The sequence below is a fragment of the Hippopotamus amphibius genome, chromosome X (assembly GCF_030028045.1).
Source record: "Hippopotamus amphibius kiboko isolate mHipAmp2 chromosome X, mHipAmp2.hap2, whole genome shotgun sequence".
NCBI lineage: Eukaryota > Metazoa > Chordata > Mammalia > Artiodactyla > Hippopotamidae > Hippopotamus > Hippopotamus amphibius.
The window spans coordinates 119,349,302-119,367,540 of NC_080203.1; positions in this window are offsets into that span (position 1 = coordinate 119,349,302).

Consider the following 18,239-nt stretch of genomic DNA (forward strand, 5'->3'; position numbering starts at 1 on the left):
TGAACTATTGCTGTATTGTTGTATACTACAACAATCTCAAATGTATTATGTGAAGCAAAAGAAGCCAGATTTTTAAGAGTACATCTATTTATATGAATTTCGAGAACAGGTGAAATTAATCTGTGGTCTTAGCAGTCAGAAGAGTGGTTACCTCTGGGAGAGGGTGTTATTTGGGAAAGAGCACAGGGAACTTTCCAGGCAATAGAATTGTTCTGTATCTTTGAGTGGTAGTTATATGAACGTATAGATAAAAATTCACGAAACTATGCACTTGAGATGTGTGCATTGTACTGTAGGTAAATTTTCCTCAAAAAAAAATTCTAGGGTAAATGCAAAATAATAAAAACAGAAGCCTCAGTGAAGCATTTCTCTTGTGTGCAGTAATTACATGCGATGCCCAATGTTTATAACTAATATTTCTGTCACCTATGTCATATGTTGTGAAATCATATTTTTATGCTTTCCTCTAAATTACGTAATCGAACAGGGCTGTTTGAGCTGGGGCGGCATCCAGGAGAGGAAGCAAACTTCCCTAAGTCAGTGAGTGGTCTCAGTTTAAAATGGGATTTGCTAAAGAGGCATTTCTTCTTTATCCTCCAAACCTCGCCAGCAATATTTGAGACAGGCCTCCTTTTATGAGGCCTATGGAACTCTGCAATGACTGTTGGAGCAATAATTGCCCTATACCCCAAGTTTATTCCTTTTCAAATTCAGTCTTTGCTGCTGTGAATAATTTATGACAAGTCTGGTTTAGAAGACACACACACAGTCTCTACCTGATTGAATGCCACTTTCAGCTTTTCAAAATGCAATAAAGCAATTCAGTGATCTAAAATTGTTTTCCCAAGCAAGCATTTAATTACTGCACGGTTACCTAGACTCTGCATCTGAACTGGCATTTGCTAACTCTATAGCAAGAATAATTAGAGGGACTTCCCTGGTAGCACAGTGGTTAAGAATCCACCTGCCAATGCGGGGGACATGAGTTTGATCCCTGGTCTGGGAAGATCCCACATGCCTGGAGCAACTAAGCCCGTGCACCACAACTACTGAGCCTGCGCTTTAGAGCCCATAAGCTACAACTACTGAGCCCGTGCACTGCAACTAATGAAGCCTGCAAGCCTAGAGCCCGTGCTCCACAACAAGAGAAGCCACCACAATGAGAAGCAAGAAAAAGTAGCCCCCGCTCGCCACAACTAGAGAAAGCCCGCGCACAGCAATGAAGACCCAAAGCAGCCAATAAATAAATAAATTTATAAAAACATAATAATAATAATTAGAAAATAAACGCTTTAGAAAGTCATCTTCCAGTTGTATACAACAGCACAGTGCCCTTCTTGCCTGCTTATCGCATTTTTTTTTAATCACAGAAAAACAAATGAGAATTTCAAAGGAAGTTATTGCAGCATTACTTACAGGGTTTTTGTTTCTCAACAGGCAAAGAACTTGATGAAAGCTTGATTTATTCTTGCATGTCAGAGTTCAAGGCCACTAGCTGAGTTCAGCAGAGGCAAACCCACCAACACGCTAGGCTTGGTAAAGGACACTCCAGTAATCCTTCATATTTTATCAAAACGTGAATGTACTGAGCACGTAGTTGCCACTGCAAAACCTGAAGTACTTTTAATTCACACCTGTTTACAGGTCGTTAGAATGTATACATTGAAGGATAAAATTGGAAAGCAATGCTTTCTTAAGCAGCAGTTAGAACCAGAAAATCAAGACCCGCCAGTAGAGCTCCAGGTCAATCTGAGATACCTACACACCCATTGCTGACCCCAGGACTTTCTTGTTGGGTTCGCTGAAGTACTGTGTTATGTGGGGTGCTCTAAGAGCAGACCCTGAGGCTCAGGTGTATATGTAAGAGATTTATCAAAGAAGAGCTCCCAGGATAAACTAGTAAGGATAAGAGAGAAGCAGGATTGGGAAGTCGAGGAAGGCTAACAAGGGTATTATCTCAGGCATCTGTGGATCCCGTGGGGAGCCCTGAAATGTAAATCCTACCATGAGGCAGGAGTGCACCAGTCAGTCATGGCCTAATGGACCTGGGGTAGAGGTAGGAAGAGAGAAACTCCCAGTAACTTTGGGAGTTACTGCAAGTAGGCTCCAGTAACCCAAGGACAGGCCCCTAAAGAAAGATGAAGGCAGTTGTGTACCGGTAAATATTTAACAACTGGCTGGGGGCTAGGCAGAAAGAACCTTGACTCATAGCATTTGCCAATATCTGTGGTGTAAATACTCCCACTGTGGCCAATGTCAAACTACCAACTTGCTATCACTGAACATGGAGACTTGGAAAGAGATGGGCAGCAGCACCCTCCATTGTGTAATATTTCTACTACACGGATACAATACACATAGATAACCTCAAGAGCATAGACAATAGCAATATGTAGCAAAATCTTTAGGAGGTGAGGAGTTTTGTATGTTTATTACCTTTTGTGTAATATTGAAAGTTTATACAGTCAGTTTTCATTATTCATGATAGTTATGTTCTATAAAGTTGATGCAAACCTTGAGTCATCAAATATTAAATCATTGCTTCTAGAGGAAGTACACGGTTAGGTTCCTCCAAGCCTCTGGTCAAAACATTTTGTGAAATGATCGATGTGTAGCCTTGTTTTATGTGTGTCTCTGTTTAAAGACACCTTATTTAATATATCTTGCTGATTCATGAACAGTGAACTCATGGCCGGTAGCACCAGCTCAGGCCTGAACAAAGCTGATCTAACACACGTATTTTCTGCATGAAGCACATCACAGCCTTTCTGTGCTCAGGAACGTTAGACAGCACTTTCAGCACTACTCTTACCCATTTTAAACAGTGAAATCACTCACAAAAGGCATAAAAATGTGGGAAAACCTGGCACTCAATATACCACGAAAAGGACACTTGTTTACAGTATGCGAGCTGGAACAAGACAGCCTTGTTTGACCTCAGCTGGGAACGTGCATCTCAGGCAACTCAAGTTTTTCACAACTCTGCATGAGTTTTTCACAACTTTGCAAATGACCACAACATTGCCCCAAGAACTGATTTGGGGCTTACAAATAAATTTTAGTGAGTAAGTGAAATCACAAATATGGAATCCGTGAATAATGGGTGTCGACTATACCTTAATTTTTAATAATGGCTGTTTTAACAACCCACTTGCAGAATTCCTGAAAATTTAACAGCTCTAGTGAGCCTGAGTGAACCAGCTCCAGCACAGCATTAACTGGGCTAGACATTATCTTGACCACCATCTCCACCGGCCTGTGAACTTCTACAACACAGAAACCAGGTCTTGTTTATTTCATTATTCCAGCACTTAGCCCAATGCCTAGCTCACGACAGGTAACCAAACTGTTAATGGGTGGATGAATGAGTGAAGGCAATTTCCCTCCTTTTACTATCATGGAAAAGTAATAAACTCACATTGGAAGAGCACTTTCATCTTTAAAAAGTACCTTCCCATCCAAAAGTTGTTTGGTTTTTCAAAATTCTGTGGCCAGCTTCTACAATTTTACAGATAAGAAAATGAGGCTCTGAGATTTAGGTGACTTCCCAAAGATGACAGTCAATTAGGAAGAGTCAGGACTCAAATAAAAATTTCATACTTTAAATCCCATGTGCCTGCATCATGCTGGGATTAGCTACGTCTCTTCAATTAATGAGCATCAACAGCAAACACACTCAGGTTATGTTATTGCAGCGTACCCACATTTGCTTCAAAGGTTTCAACTGAACAAGTCACTAGTCTACTCAACAAATAACAACAATAAAAGCTACCTCCAATGGTTAACAACTCTTCAGTCACTCATGGTACAAAACTTAGCATTCTAGATTTTTTAAAGGCTGCAGATAACTGAAACACAAGTCATTTAACCACAATTGTTTCTGGAGAAAGAGTTTTTAATAAAATGTGTCTAAAATGTATTATATGCAGAAGATAATTTCTAAATTCTCAAGCGACAGAGATGTTTGTGCAAGCTCCTGGCTATCTCCTAAATCATATTTCCTTTAAGAGTAGCTTATTTCCTGTGCATGTCCACACACCACAAGATATCTGCTTTTTCAACTTTTACTAATGTTTTCTCTTTCACTTACAGCTATGTCTAACAAAGAAACACTTTTAACTATCTTTCTACCTGATGTGAGTAGAGAATGCAAGAGCCACGTTGAGGTTCACAGGTTAAATAATCGGCTAAATTTAGCAATTAAATGATACAGTTCTGTAACCCAGCCTCATAAAGCATAAAATTCAAGTCACACACACACAAAATCTGAAACTGCCTCCTCGATTGTACTGCCATATTCAGAAATTTAACGCATCCTTAGAGATTCCATCATAATCATACACCGTAGAGCCTGAAACAGTGCCTGGTTCATAGTAGGAACTCAGCAACTGGCTCAGTCACTATCCAGAGTCTATAGTACCCTCCTAAACCATCAGGAACAAGTGTGTAATCATTGAGTGATTTCCTTCTTAGCTCTTGTTCTGACCAATGAGCCACCTATCAGCTCAGCTACATTCCGGAAGAAGTTTGCTAATTATATGTGAAGTAAGTCAGCACAGCTGGGCACCAACAACCTTAGAATGGATTAATGTACAGTTCACAGCTTTATTTCCTTTATATAGAGAGGTTGTATACTGGCAAGAAATGAGAGTCAGCTCATCGGTGGGAGGAGATGATTCCCTTCCAAGAGTACAGTCTGAAGGAAGACTTGAGAAAGTTGACTGCAACTCAACTAGGAAATGTCAGAAGTCTTTGTAACAGATAAATCCTTTGCCCTAGCAATTCCACGTCTGGGAATTTAACTCTAGGAAATAACAAAAGATTAATATATGAAGAGCCCCCACAATATTTAGCAAACTTATAAAGAACATACTTTTTTACTTGACAAATAATTTTAACAGAATATGTTTCAGAGAGAGAAATATAAGTAACCAATTGTTACAGGAAAGAAGTACAATGGTGAGGTATCATTTTCATCCATCAATCAGCCTGGAAGAATTACAAAACATTAGTAACAGCCAATGTTGTCAAGGGCGTGGAGGAATATGTTGAAGGAATATAATTTGGTTCTCCACATTTTGAGAGTCAACTATCTATACTATTGAAATTGCAAATACCCACACTCTCTGACCCAGCTATTACACCTCCAGGCATCTATCTTCACGATATCTGCACAAAAAGTATATTTGCAAGAATACTTATTTCAGTTGTCATTTGTTGTCATTGAAAAACAATCACAACTAAAGGTCCATTACCAAGGGAGTCATTACATAAATTATGCCATGTCGATTCAATGGAATAATACACATCAGTTTAAAAGAAAGCAGTGGGTAAATATATGAATATAGAACCATCATCATGATATATTGTTAGATGGAAAAAGCAACTTGCAGAATGATACATACTGTAGGGTCTCATTTAAAGGAAAAAAACCCTATGAGTATATGTATACATCCTTGAATACATGTGTATAGAAAAAGTATAAAGGGAGCCACAATAAACTATTTGCAGTTGTTGCTTCTGGCAACATGAGTAGGTGGAGAGTCAAAGTGAAGAGGCATTTTTATATTTTGCTATGTATGCGACAATATTCTCATAATTTTGCAAGTGAAAATGTATTTATGTATTGCTTAAATTATTTTTAGAAAACAACAGAAAATATATGATTTTTTTAAAGGCTTCATCTAGAAAAGTCTTGCTATTAAAAGGCGGAAAAGCAGAATGGGAGTTCTGAAAAATAAAAGTAAGAAGACTGAGTGACCCTGTGTAACTGAAGGTTCAAAGACCACTTGCTGACTCTCTACCCCAAAGTTAAAAATTGGCCACTGGGAGGAAGAGGTGAGGAATTGCATGGAATTAATTCTGTTTACTGCTTTGTCTTGACTTAATCTGATAAGAACCTGAATAGAATATAAATAAAATTTTTTCTTTCCACTTTTCTCTCCGTGATAGATTAAAGAGGGACACAAATTCTTTGCCACCCATCAAGAGGTGAAGTCTATTTCCCTTCCCCTTGAATCTAGGCATGCGCTGTGACATGCTTTGAACCAGTAGAACATGGTGGAAATGACAATGTGCTGGTTCTGGGCCAAGCCTTTGAGAGGCCTGGCAGCTTCCACTATGTGTGGGAAGCCAGCTCTCAGTTAAGAAATCTGACTATTCTGAGACCACTATGGGAAGGCCTAGCTAGCCTTGTGGAGCAGTCACATGGCAAAGAACTAAGAGCCCAGACATATGACCCCAACTGAGCCATCTCATCCAGTTCCCAGTCATTCAAGCCACCTAGCTGAGGACCCAGACATTGTAGAGCAGAGACAAGCCATCCCCACTGTGCCTTTCCAGATTCCTGACCCACAAAGTCATAAGCAAGTAAACTAGCTATTGCTTTAAACCACTAAGTTGTAGGGTAGTTCGTTACTCAGCAATCGGTAACCAAAACTCTCTGTGCTGTTCTTTTTCTCCCCTTCTGTCAACTATAAGAAGACGTTATAGGAATTTATAGTCTGACACAGTTGGCATTTATTACACGTCTTGTAGTCACGTTGCTGACCATGTAAACTAACATTCTGACCAAAAAGATGCACCATGCCAAACACTCAGAAAGCTATCTTCCTAGAAACTTCCAACTAAAAAGTATTGTCAGGGAGCCAATAACGCATGGGTGTTTTCGAGCTGGAAATAATCAGGTCATTATTGAATCTGGAAAACCAAATTGCCAGCCCCTGACATCACAAAAGGATTGCTCTTCTCTGGAACCTGCTCTGCACAAGTTCATCCAGGGGCTGGACCCTCCAAGGGATATATACTGGCTCATCCACCTGGTCCCTCTACATGCTGGGCTAGGCCCTGACCAGCCTGCATGGGGAGCGCCTGGGAGTCATTGAGCGTCTGAGGGAAGCGGCAAGTGAAGAAGGTCACAGATGTGGGTGGGAGCAAAGCCACAGATGTGGCCTTTGGAGATCATCTGGGTGGGCTCTGAGGCTGAGCCTGCAACAGGATTGAGACCCAAGAAAATCTGGCCATTTGAGTTCTGGAAGCAGGAAGTGGGCAGTCCCTGCCAAACTTGGCCTGAAGCTTCTCCAAAATGCACACTGAGACGGGAAGTTGCTCGGTTCCCCTAAACCTTGAAGTCAGTCTGTCCCTCAGAATCATGGCCTCTGACATACATATCACCAGTATTCACCACAGTCCGGGAACTAGAAAACACTGTATCCATCCAGATGAATGTGCACAGATGTTTCTGACTTCACTCTCACATGAAAAAAAGTCACTGAATGGCTCTCATTCTGGCTAATATACAATTGAAGTTTTTTTTATTTTCCTGAGAGTTTTTTGATTTTTTATTTTGTAATTGAATGAAAGATTCTTTAAATTCTGTAATGCTTTACAATTTTCAAAAGTTTCACCTACGTGATTTCATGTAATCCCATAATAACCCTTTTTTTAACCTACCCCTCTATCTCCCACCTCCACCCCCACACAACCACCACTGGTAACCACTAGTTTGTTCTCTGTATCTGTGAGTCTGCTTCCTTTATGTTTGATTCACTAGTTTGTCGTATTTTTTAGATTCCACATATAAGTGATATCATACTGTATTTGTCTTTCTCTGACTTATTTCACTTAGCATGATGGCCTCCAAGTCCATCCATGTTACTGCAAATGGCAAAATTTCATTTTTATGGCTGAATTGTATTCATACACACACACACACACACACACACACACACACATATACCCCACAGCTTCTTTATCCATTCATGTGTTGCTGGACACTTAGGTTGCTTCCATACCTTGGCAGTTGTAAATAATGTTGCTATGAACATTGGGTGTTACAGTTGAAGTTCTGAAACCTCCCAAGAATGATCATTTTTAGTTGTTTGGCATAAATAGTTGTGACCACCACCTAGTCTAGATCTGGAGCCTTGCTCCTCTGGGGCAGCGGTGGCAGCATCACCTGGGAACTTGTTAGACTTGCAGAACCTCAGGCCGCACCCCACATCTCCCGCATCAGAGTTTGCTTTTGAACGAGCTCCTCAGGGGACTTGTGTGCTTACTAACGTTTGAGAAGCGCTGGTCTGGGGGAACCACATCCTTTGGCTGTTGCTCCGGGAACATCAAGCTCCCCCTACTCCACCCCCCAAAATTTCTTACAAGCAGAATCAGTTTTTGAGAAACATAAAAAGTGGCTTTGAAGAAGAAAAGCAGGCCAAATAGGCAAACACACTGCCTCATGCAGCCGGGAACTCGATTAGGTAGGGGTAGGACTTTGCCTTGATGGGTTCTATCTCTGGTGATGGTACCACAGAAACAACTTTTCTAGCACTAAGAAGGGAACAGAAGTATTTAAAAGTGCCTGGTACACCATGCTGTGCCCTGTTTTAAGCACTGTAGGAAAAAGTAGAAAGTGAAAGACAGCACAAATGCCCTTCAGAACCTTCCTTGTCAGGGACTCAGCAATCAACCTGGCTAGATTGCTCGGGAGGACCCTACAGAAAACAGCCCTCTTCTGGTCTCAGCTCTGTCCCTCTTGCCATAGAAAGAACTCTTATCTGGTTTCGGCTTGTCCTGTTTAGTGCCACATGGAACCTTCTGTTGTTCTTCGGCAACATCACTGATGTATTGTAACTCTGAACCTCAGGCTGAGAGGGGAAATCCTGCCCAGCACCCTTTCTCAAGATACCAAATGTATGCTATTTATTTTCTCTTATCCCTCCCTGTGGTTTACCAAGCATTTCGAAAGATCTTAGAGCCAAAAAGAACCTCGGTAAACATCTGGTCCAACTGTCTTACACATGATGAAATAGAGGTCCAGAAAGGTCAGATGTTGGGCAGCAAAGCCAACAATGAAAAAAAATTCAGGCTGTCCAACTCCCAGGCTCTGCTAGTTTCATGGCCACAGTAAATAGACGGCCTCTTGACCATTTTTCATCTGAGGCAAGGTTTAGGAGACCACAGCAACAACTTGAGCACAGCCTTTGAAGTTGAACAGATCTCAGTTTGAGTTCTAAATCTTCCACCTACGTGTTGGGTGACCCTGAGCAATTTAACCTCTTGGTTTCCTCATCCCATACAGCAAGGCTAAGGCCACCTACCTCAAAGATGGCTGTGATGATTGAAATGAGATAACATATGGGAAGTTCTGTGTCGGTTGGGGTGATTTTAGCTCACGGTGTCTTCAACTTCACCCCCACGGACATGCTCCACCCACTTCCATCCCTTAGCATCTTTCTCTTCTAAGATCCTAGGTGTTGGCTTCAGCCTCAGGCAAGCAGTGAGATGGCTGTGGCAGTTCTAGGCATCTCCTCCAGGCACAGCAACTCCAAAGAAGAAGAGAGACTATCTCTTTTGTGGCTCTGTTTTGGGAGTGAGGAAACTTTTTCCAGAAGACTCCCAGTAGGCTTTCCTTTGTCTCACTGGCCAGATTAGGGGGGATGGGCAACTTAAACTGTCCACGTAAGGGGAATGGGAATAATCTTAAATCAACCAGTCTATCCCTGAAGACGTGGATGGGATTAGCTTCCCCTGGGACACGTGGCTGAAAAAAATGTGAGGTGCTATTAGAAAAGAGGGCAGAATGTATGCTGGGCAAACAAGAAGCAGTAACAATTGCAATAGGTGATTTCCATGAACTTGTTTTATTGTGAGTGGAGAAGATACTTCTGAAGTATCTTACATAACCCTTCTGATAAGATTTTAATGGTAGTCATTGATGAATTCCCTTCCCTCCCTCCATGCTATGTCACCCAAAGGGAGTTTCCTGAGATTCCTGCTATGGCATCTCCCTACCTCTGTGGAAAATAGCTTAACTCTTAGCTATTCAACCCCAGTGACTCACCAACTATGTGGGCTGCCCCTCGGGGTTTTGCAGGAAATAAATATCTTAGGATAAAACCATCTATGTCAGTAGTGCTTTCAAGTTTACAAAGCTCTTCAGCCCTATTATCTTATATGAGCCTCTACCTCTGAGAAAGATGAGGAAGGAGAGGTGAAGCGACCTACCCAAAGTCCTAAGCTAATAAGTGGCGGTGCTGTCTAGAATGAGGCAACGTGCTTTCCACTCCTCTGCATTGCCACGAAGAATTTCAGGTCAAAATTTGGTGTATATGGCAGCCATGAGCAGAAAAAGGTTATTGGTGCCAACTGAACTGCGGAGTCTCCCGTCCGGACCCCATTATACCTGTTCTTTCGAGCTCTATCCATTTTCTAACCCAAAATCTTCCTCGAAGCACAAATAAAACCTCCCTTAGTTCAAAACAGAGCTTCTCATTTATTTGTCAAACATTTATATAGCACTTGCTTTGTGCCAGGTATTATGCAATGTGCTTTACAAATATTAATTCAATTAATCCCACTTAGTTCTATCTGCTTAGTGAAGTCCAGCATCCTTAGGTCACACATGGTTCACAAAGCCTTGTATAATTTATTCCACTGGAAATCCACCAAAGGATGAGACCCCAAAATGGTCCAAAACTCAGGAACAGATCAAACTTTGAGGCAAAAATGTTTCCAGAGCTAGCCATCCTTTGTCCTACCCTTTTATTAGAAACAACTTATGCCCAAATTACCCAGTCAGGGTAAACACATGTAAACAAATCACACTGCAGTCTGTAATTGCTTGAGGAAAATTCTGGATTGTCCTAAACTTATTATAGAACATAATCCTTTTGTAACCCTTTTTTCTATTTTGGCAGATTATAATCTTCCTTAAAAGGCGAGGGAGCTTTCTGGCTCAAGCTTAGGAGGGCCAAAGGGCATTGGTTGGTGCCGTTTTTGTGTCAACACATCCTTAATCTTCCTGTTGGTATTTTAAAATAACAGATCACCCATGGAAATTATAAACTGTACCGTGTAAAAGTCTCTGTGAAGTGCTGCCATTTGCAAGAAGAAGGGCTTTCTGACAGCCCAAGAAGTCACAATATGTCTCCCTGCTTTTCATGTGACAGTAATTAGTATCTAAGCTCTGAAGTGTTTACTCCTGCAGCCAAGAAGACGACATTTATAACAGGTTCAGGCTGCAAACCATTACTGTTTGCAATATATAATCCCCATTTTCAATATGGAAGGATAAAGCCTTTAAAATACAAAGAGAGACAACCTAAGATATTTTCGCTCATTTAACAGTTTGGGAGAACCCTTTTACAGAGGATACAGTCAACGGCCTCACGTTCTTGCAAAAACAAGTCACAGTTTTATAGACTTGATTAACAAAGTACCCAGGGGTGCTGGGTTTTTTTTTCCTCTTACACTTTTTTTCTCTTTTTCTTTTTGGAATTAAAATTTGCCACAGATAAAATAAACTAATAAAAATTCCTGCACCTCACATCTTGGGGACCTAGAGAAAATTGTCTCAGATTCTACGAAATTGGCTTAAGTTGCCCTTGACTAAATAGGTATTACAACTAGGCACTCCTCTATAACATGTCAAATGTAGAAAATTAAGATTTCTTCCTTCAGACTGTCTATACCAGTGCTTCTCAGACTTTAGCACACATGAGACTTTAGCAGCTTGTCAAAACGCAAATTCTTACCCACCCTCAGAGAATCTGATTCAGCAGGTTTGGGATGGAGCTCAAGATGCGGTGCTCTAACAAAGCCCTCCGTTAATGCTGATGCTGCCGGTCTGGGGACCACCCTTTGAATAGCGCTGGTCTACACCAGTAGCCCATTCAGAGAAGGCTGAAATTCCACCTTTAGAGATTCCTTTCCTGGGGTAAAGAAATGTGCAAATAGAATACATTAACCCATGTTATCAACTAAACCTGTATTATGAATTTGGGTTTCAGCTCAATTCAACAAACTCACTCTGCTGCCTTGCACTGTGCCAGCTGAATGCATCAGTTTACATTTAAGAAGATTCCAATGTATACATGTACAGAAATAACAAGGCAAAATATAATGATCCTGTGATATGACAAATACCAAAAATGAAGTACAAAGTCTTATGAGAATATGGCATTCAGGGAGTATCAAAATGGAGATGAATAGTATAAATGAGTATATATGACATAAAGTATGTGTGACTATAGATGAAGTAATGAAGGCTGAGAGAACTAAAATAATTTGCTAAAGTTACATTTAAAACAAATGAGTCAGATTTTAAATGGTGGGGCTTAGATGACAGGCATCCCCAGATAAGGAAGCAGCAGGAGGAGAGAAAGAAAATTATAAGGTTCTAATAGTAAAAAACATGGTAATAGTAAATAGCTGACATTTCTTGACCACTTTGCAATGCCAGGCACAGTCCTAAGAACTTGATATACATTACCTCATGTAATCCTAAAAACCAATCCCGTAAAATAAGTATTACAATTATCCCCTTTACACAGGAGCAAAACTAAGGCACAGAGAAGTTGAGTAACATGTCCAAGGTCACATAGCTAATAAATGGTGCTGCCAGAATATGAACCCAGGTCTCTTAGAGTTTTAATAGAGAACAAAGCATGGGCTGTATGACTAGAAGTTTGGTGCTGGAGGTGAGGGGCACATGAGATTAGAAAGGGTCTTGATTGTCTACCTAAGAGCAGCTGGACTTGATGTCAGTGGATTTGATGTCAGAGGGACATCAATGAAAGTTTTAAGAATGGGAATGAAAAGGTCAGAAATTGGATTTTAGAATGATGTCTGTAGCAACAGTGTCTAGGACGGTTCAGAGGGAAACAGAGAAGAGAGGTAGGTGAATCAGTTACAGCTGTCAGTATTCACCTGAGAGCTGGAGCCGAAAGAGTGTGATAAGCCCCAGGTACGTGTTGAATCACAGGAAGGTGAAGAAAGGGCTGCAGGATGGAGACTCTGCCCAAGAGGGGCTGCTGCAGAGAGGCATCCTGAGCAGCCTTATGAGCTGGGGACCTCAAACACCCCTTAGAGAAGCCTGGAGTCCTTACGTTTGTGTAGTACCTTGTACTTTACCATAGAGTTTTCATATAATCTCACTGAGTCTTTAGAATAAGCCTGTGAAGTAGATATTATTTACCCCATTTTGTAGATGAAGAGACGAAGGCTCAGAGGGTGAAAAATAATTTGCCAAAGTTACAAAGCAAGGAGAGCTGGAGCCAAGGAATAAAGTTCAGAGCTAACATTATGCTTCCCTGGAAGAAAATTTGGACACATCACAATTTGGCTGAGACAGTCCTCCCTGGTGGTGATTCCCCATGGCAGCAGGTCATAGGGCCCTGCCAGCTGGTAGTGAGAAGAGGCTTCCAGGATCAAATAAGATCAGGTTAAACTGGGTTGCCTCCTGCAGAACTTCTCAGAGCCTCTAATGTATGTGTGTATTGCAGAGCTATACAAAGGGGGCTATAAAGCATGGTGAAACAGTTAAGAATACTGTGTTGTGTACTTGAAAGTTGCTAAGAGAGTCAATCTTAAAATTTCTCATCGCACACACAAAAAATGGTAACTATGTGAGGTGACAGATATGGGTGTGTTAAGTAACCTCATTGTGGTAATCATCTCACAGTACAGTTGACCGTTGAACAATGCAGGTTTGAACTGTGCAGGTCTAGTTATATGTGGGTGTTTTTCAGTAGTAAATGCTGCAGTACTACCCGGTCCATGGTTAGTTGAATTGCAGAAGTGGAACTGTGAATACAGAGAACCAACTGAGTTATACGTGGATTAAGCCCCGTTGTTCAAGGGTCTGCTGAAGATATGTATATCAAATCATCACATTGTACACCTTATACTTACACAATGCTATATGTCAGTTGTATCTCAATAAAGCTGAGGGGCAGAGAACTGATGCAAATGCAAAACAAAAAAAAATGGAGAGGAGGCTGTAGTATACGTCATTTACCATACTGGCCCATGGAAAGTTTGATTTTTGCAGAATACATATTAACTGTACGGTTGAGAGTGTGAAACCCTTCCCTGAGGAAATTCTTCTCAGTGGGGCCATCATATGACTGCTTCCGGGACCTAGAAGTGAACCCACTGGATGGCTTTGGCACTTCCCTGACTCTATGTGTGAGGCTTGACACTGGAACATTTAATAAAGGCTGGTCACTTTTAAAAAAAAAGAAAAAGGCATCCCTCACTATCTGAACTTATCTAAACTCTCATTGTCTGAAGGCAGATGGCAAATCGGTTTGGGAAAGCAAGGAATATTTGTATTTATCCCTGTCAAATGAGATACATATTCTTTACCATCCTTGGGGAAGAAATGGAAGGTAAGCCTTCATGGAAATACCTTAGATTAATAATAACATAACAGGCCATTGCTGGTCAATTGCCTGATTGCATCATTCCCACCCTTCTTCACTCTTCACTTTATTGGAAGGGACTGAAAACCTGCAAACTACATTTCCCAGATTCCCTTGCCTGTTGGCCTCTGGTTGGGTTCTGCCAATGGGAGAGAATGATAGGAGATTGGAAGGCGGAGAAAAGAAAGAAGTTATTTTTTTCTCCTGCTTCTGATGGTAGCTCTGGCACAGCAGGTGGCCTTCTGTCTTTGCAGCAGCTGTGGTGGTGAACAATTGCTGGTGGCTGCCAGCAACTGAGGGCTACAGTGAAAGTAGCAGATCTGACCTCCAGGGCAGCTACAGGCTCCCGTGGCCTTTGGTGTTTTCAGGAGTGACTAGGATTCCAAAAGCATCAGCAGTGTTTGAACAATTTCATTGACGAGTATGCCCCTCGGCTCTGGTAACACCACCTCTTCCCTTTTGCTCCTCCAGTCCTAGCAAAGGTTCTTCTAGTCTTTGGAGTAGCTTCCTGCAGTTAATACTCTCAGGGTTTCCTCACCTTTCCCTTGTGCCTTGCCAACACTTTTGTAAACAATTTCCTGCACTACATTCCCTCTGAAAGACCTAGAATGGACTCTGTCTTCCTGACCGATCACTGACTGATACACCCACACAACTAAGTTTTCCCATGCTATTGCAATAGTTCTCAAACTTTCCTTTAGAAGTCCTTCTAAAGGTAGAGAGGGATGAATGTGATTGCTTTGTTCCCCATACCTGGCATATGATGGTTTAGCTCAAAACAGTTTCCAAAAGCAGGAAATATATTTTCAATCTCTCATTTCATATTAAAATTTTTATTTTTATACAAATATGCATCATGAATGGCTTGACATTAAAGATGCATCAAGTTTATTATGTGGTTCTGCTTACCCTGGCATGTCACCTCATAGGTCTTGTGATGCAAATATCTCAGTTTGAAAAGCAAGAAACCCAGGTGCTATCTGAGGCTATCTTAGCAATGAGTCATCAACGGACTAGCCCTTTTCCTTAGAGAGCAAACTCTGGAAGGCAGCTTGGCAGAGTCTCAATAGAAAACATGTGGCTTTGGAGGCAAGACAGGCTGTGTCCCAATCCTTAGAGAGATTTGCTTGCTGTGTGACTTAGGGTCAGTTTCTTAACCTCTCTGAGCCTTGCTTTGCCTTTTTGTAAATTGAGCCTAGGAATCTCTACCATACCAGGCTGTTAGGAAAATTTACTATAATATAGGTGCTCGAGACCTTCTAGAGGCATAATAAATGGTAAATTGCTATTGTCATTATCTGCTAAATGGACATTATAGCCTTACCTGATTGGTTTTCAAGCTCCTCTTCTCTGTAGCTCTTGGGAATGAAAATGAGGCTAAGAGTCCACTCCCATATCCATCAGCCAAAAGGCTTCATAGAAATTGATAGTTGCTTCTCATCAGGAAGAGGATAGGACTCCTTGATCCAGTGATTTTTTTAATCAGCTTTAACCTCACCTGACAGGGACCTGCTTTATGAAAGGGGTCAATAATGACACCTCTTGGGACTTCCCTGGTGGTCCAGTCCACTCAAAGAGTCCACTCTTCCACTGCAGGGGGCACAGGTTCAATCCCTGGTCGGGGAACTAAGATTCCCACATGTCACATGGTGCAGCCAAAAAAAAAAAAAAAAACTAAATCTCTACTACTTGTGCTGTCTCTCTTGTTGTTCTCTTAAATTCCAGAAGGTCAAGTAATGTCTGGAAACCTAGGCACAACTTGGAATATAAATACACTTTTCTTTAATTGTAGGATGTATAAATTCAATGCTGAAACCACCCTGGCTCTGCCGCATTTAACTCAGGGCAAATACTTTAATAAAGTGGACAGCCTGGCCATCAAACTTTTGTGATGGGGGTGTATTTTGGGGTTGTTGAGGATTTTTTTCCCTTTGTCCCTAAGTAAAACTTCCATGTATTATTATTTTTTTTAAAGATAGTCTCTCTCTTTTTTATTATTTTTTAGAATTTTTATTTATTTTTAATTTTATTTAATTTTTTATTTATTGGCTGCATTGGGTCTTCATGGCTGCACACAGGCTTTCTCTAGTTGCGGAGAGCTACTCTTCAGTGCAGTGCACAGGCTTCTCATTGCGGTGGCTTCTGTTGTTGCGGAGCACAGGCTCTAGGCGCACGGGCTTCAGTAATTGCAGCACTTGGGCTCAGTAGTTGTGGCGCACGGGCTTAGTTGCTCCGTGGCATGTGGGCTCTTCGCAGACCAGGGCTTGAACCCGTGTCCCCGGCATTGGCAGGCGGATTCTTAACCACTGCGCCACCAGGGAAGCTCGAACTTCCATGTGTTATTAGAAGCTCTAATAATCATAGTAAGCAATAACACTGTCTAGAAATGTATAACTGTACAATACTATTTTTTTAATTTATTTATTTTGTTATGCCAGGTCTTAGTCGCACCACACGGGCTACTTAGTTGTGGCACGTGAACTCTTAGTTTCAGCATGCATGAGGGATCTAGTTCCCTGACCAGGGATCGAACCCAGGCCCCCTGCGTTGGGAGCGTGGAGTCTTATCCGCTGTGCCACCAGGGAAGTCCCTACAATACTATATTTAAAGGACATTTGCTTTGAGGTATTTATATTTATAATGTGGTTTCTAGCTGTTAGCGTTGCCTTCTGTCCCTCCTTTTCTCCTATTATTCCCATAGTCATCTCTTTGTCACTCAGTGCTAACTGGGCTAATGTAGATAAACCCTATTTAAAATTTTAACTGAATAATAATAGGCCAGAAGGAATTAGATCTTAGATTTTAAAGCTTTATTTTACAAGATTGTGAACTGTGGTCAATTGATTTGAAAAGAGGGTTTTGTATATTGACAAAATAGCAGGTACTAACTTTGTGGAGCAATAGAATTTTTTATAGAAGTGCACGAGTTTATAGTACTTTAAAATGTGATCAGCATATCTATATGAACGTTTCAGTTATCCAACACTTGCATTTAACTGATTAATAACTTTAATCAGTTTAGAGACTACACAGGTCCATTTATTCATGCAAAGAACAAATATTTGCTGAGTACCTACTATGTGTCAGGCATCACAATAGGCAAAGAAAAATAATTTCTGCCATTGTGAAGCTTAGAGTCTAGTGGGGTAGGTAGGTCTAGTGGGTTGAATAGTGGCCCCCAAAAGATATGTCCGCCTGGAACTTGTGCATATGACCTTATTTGGGAAAAAAGGTCTTCCACAGATAAAATTAAGGTGAGGTTCTCAAGATCACCCTGGGTTAGGGTGGGCCCTAAATCCAATCAGCGTCCTAAGAGACAGAACAGGAAGACTTCTAGACCAGGGTAGGTCATGTGAAGAGGGAGGCAGAAATTGGAGTGGTGCAGCCATAAGCCCCTGAGCTTTCAGGGTTATCGTGGCCCCGTTAACACCTTGCTTTGAGACTTCCGACCTCCAGAACTGCGAGAGAACAAATTTCTGTTTTTTTAAGACACTAACATTGTGGCAATTTGTCTCCAGCAGCCCTAGGAAACTAACACAGCAGGTACTAGTCAGGTAACCACAAAATAAGTGTAAAATTGCCCCTGTGCTAAAAGTGATGATGAGGAGTTACCGCAGGGATCTGACCTCCTCAGGAAGATCAGGGGATGATCTGAGGGCTGAAGAGGGAAGGGGTGAGTGCTCTGCGCAGAGGGAAAGGCACATGGAAAGTGCCTGTGAAAGAAGGGGGTGGGGGGGGGGCAAGTCTTAAGATGACCTCAAGGTTCCAATTCATCTACACCAGGCTTTATCGGCCATTTTAAGGATTTTTGGTGTATAATCTAAGTAAGCAGAAGAATTCAATTATATGAAGTTCAAGGTATGCTTTGTAATCTATGCAGAAAATTAAGCAGTTGGTTGAAAAAGCACCATAAAATCATTTAAAATAACACACACACACCTTTCACGTTTTATTTGAAATATGCATTCATTCATCAACCTCTCCGTGAAGATCCAAGATTTTGTCTTCAAGTATGGTTTAGATGAATGTCTTTCCTTG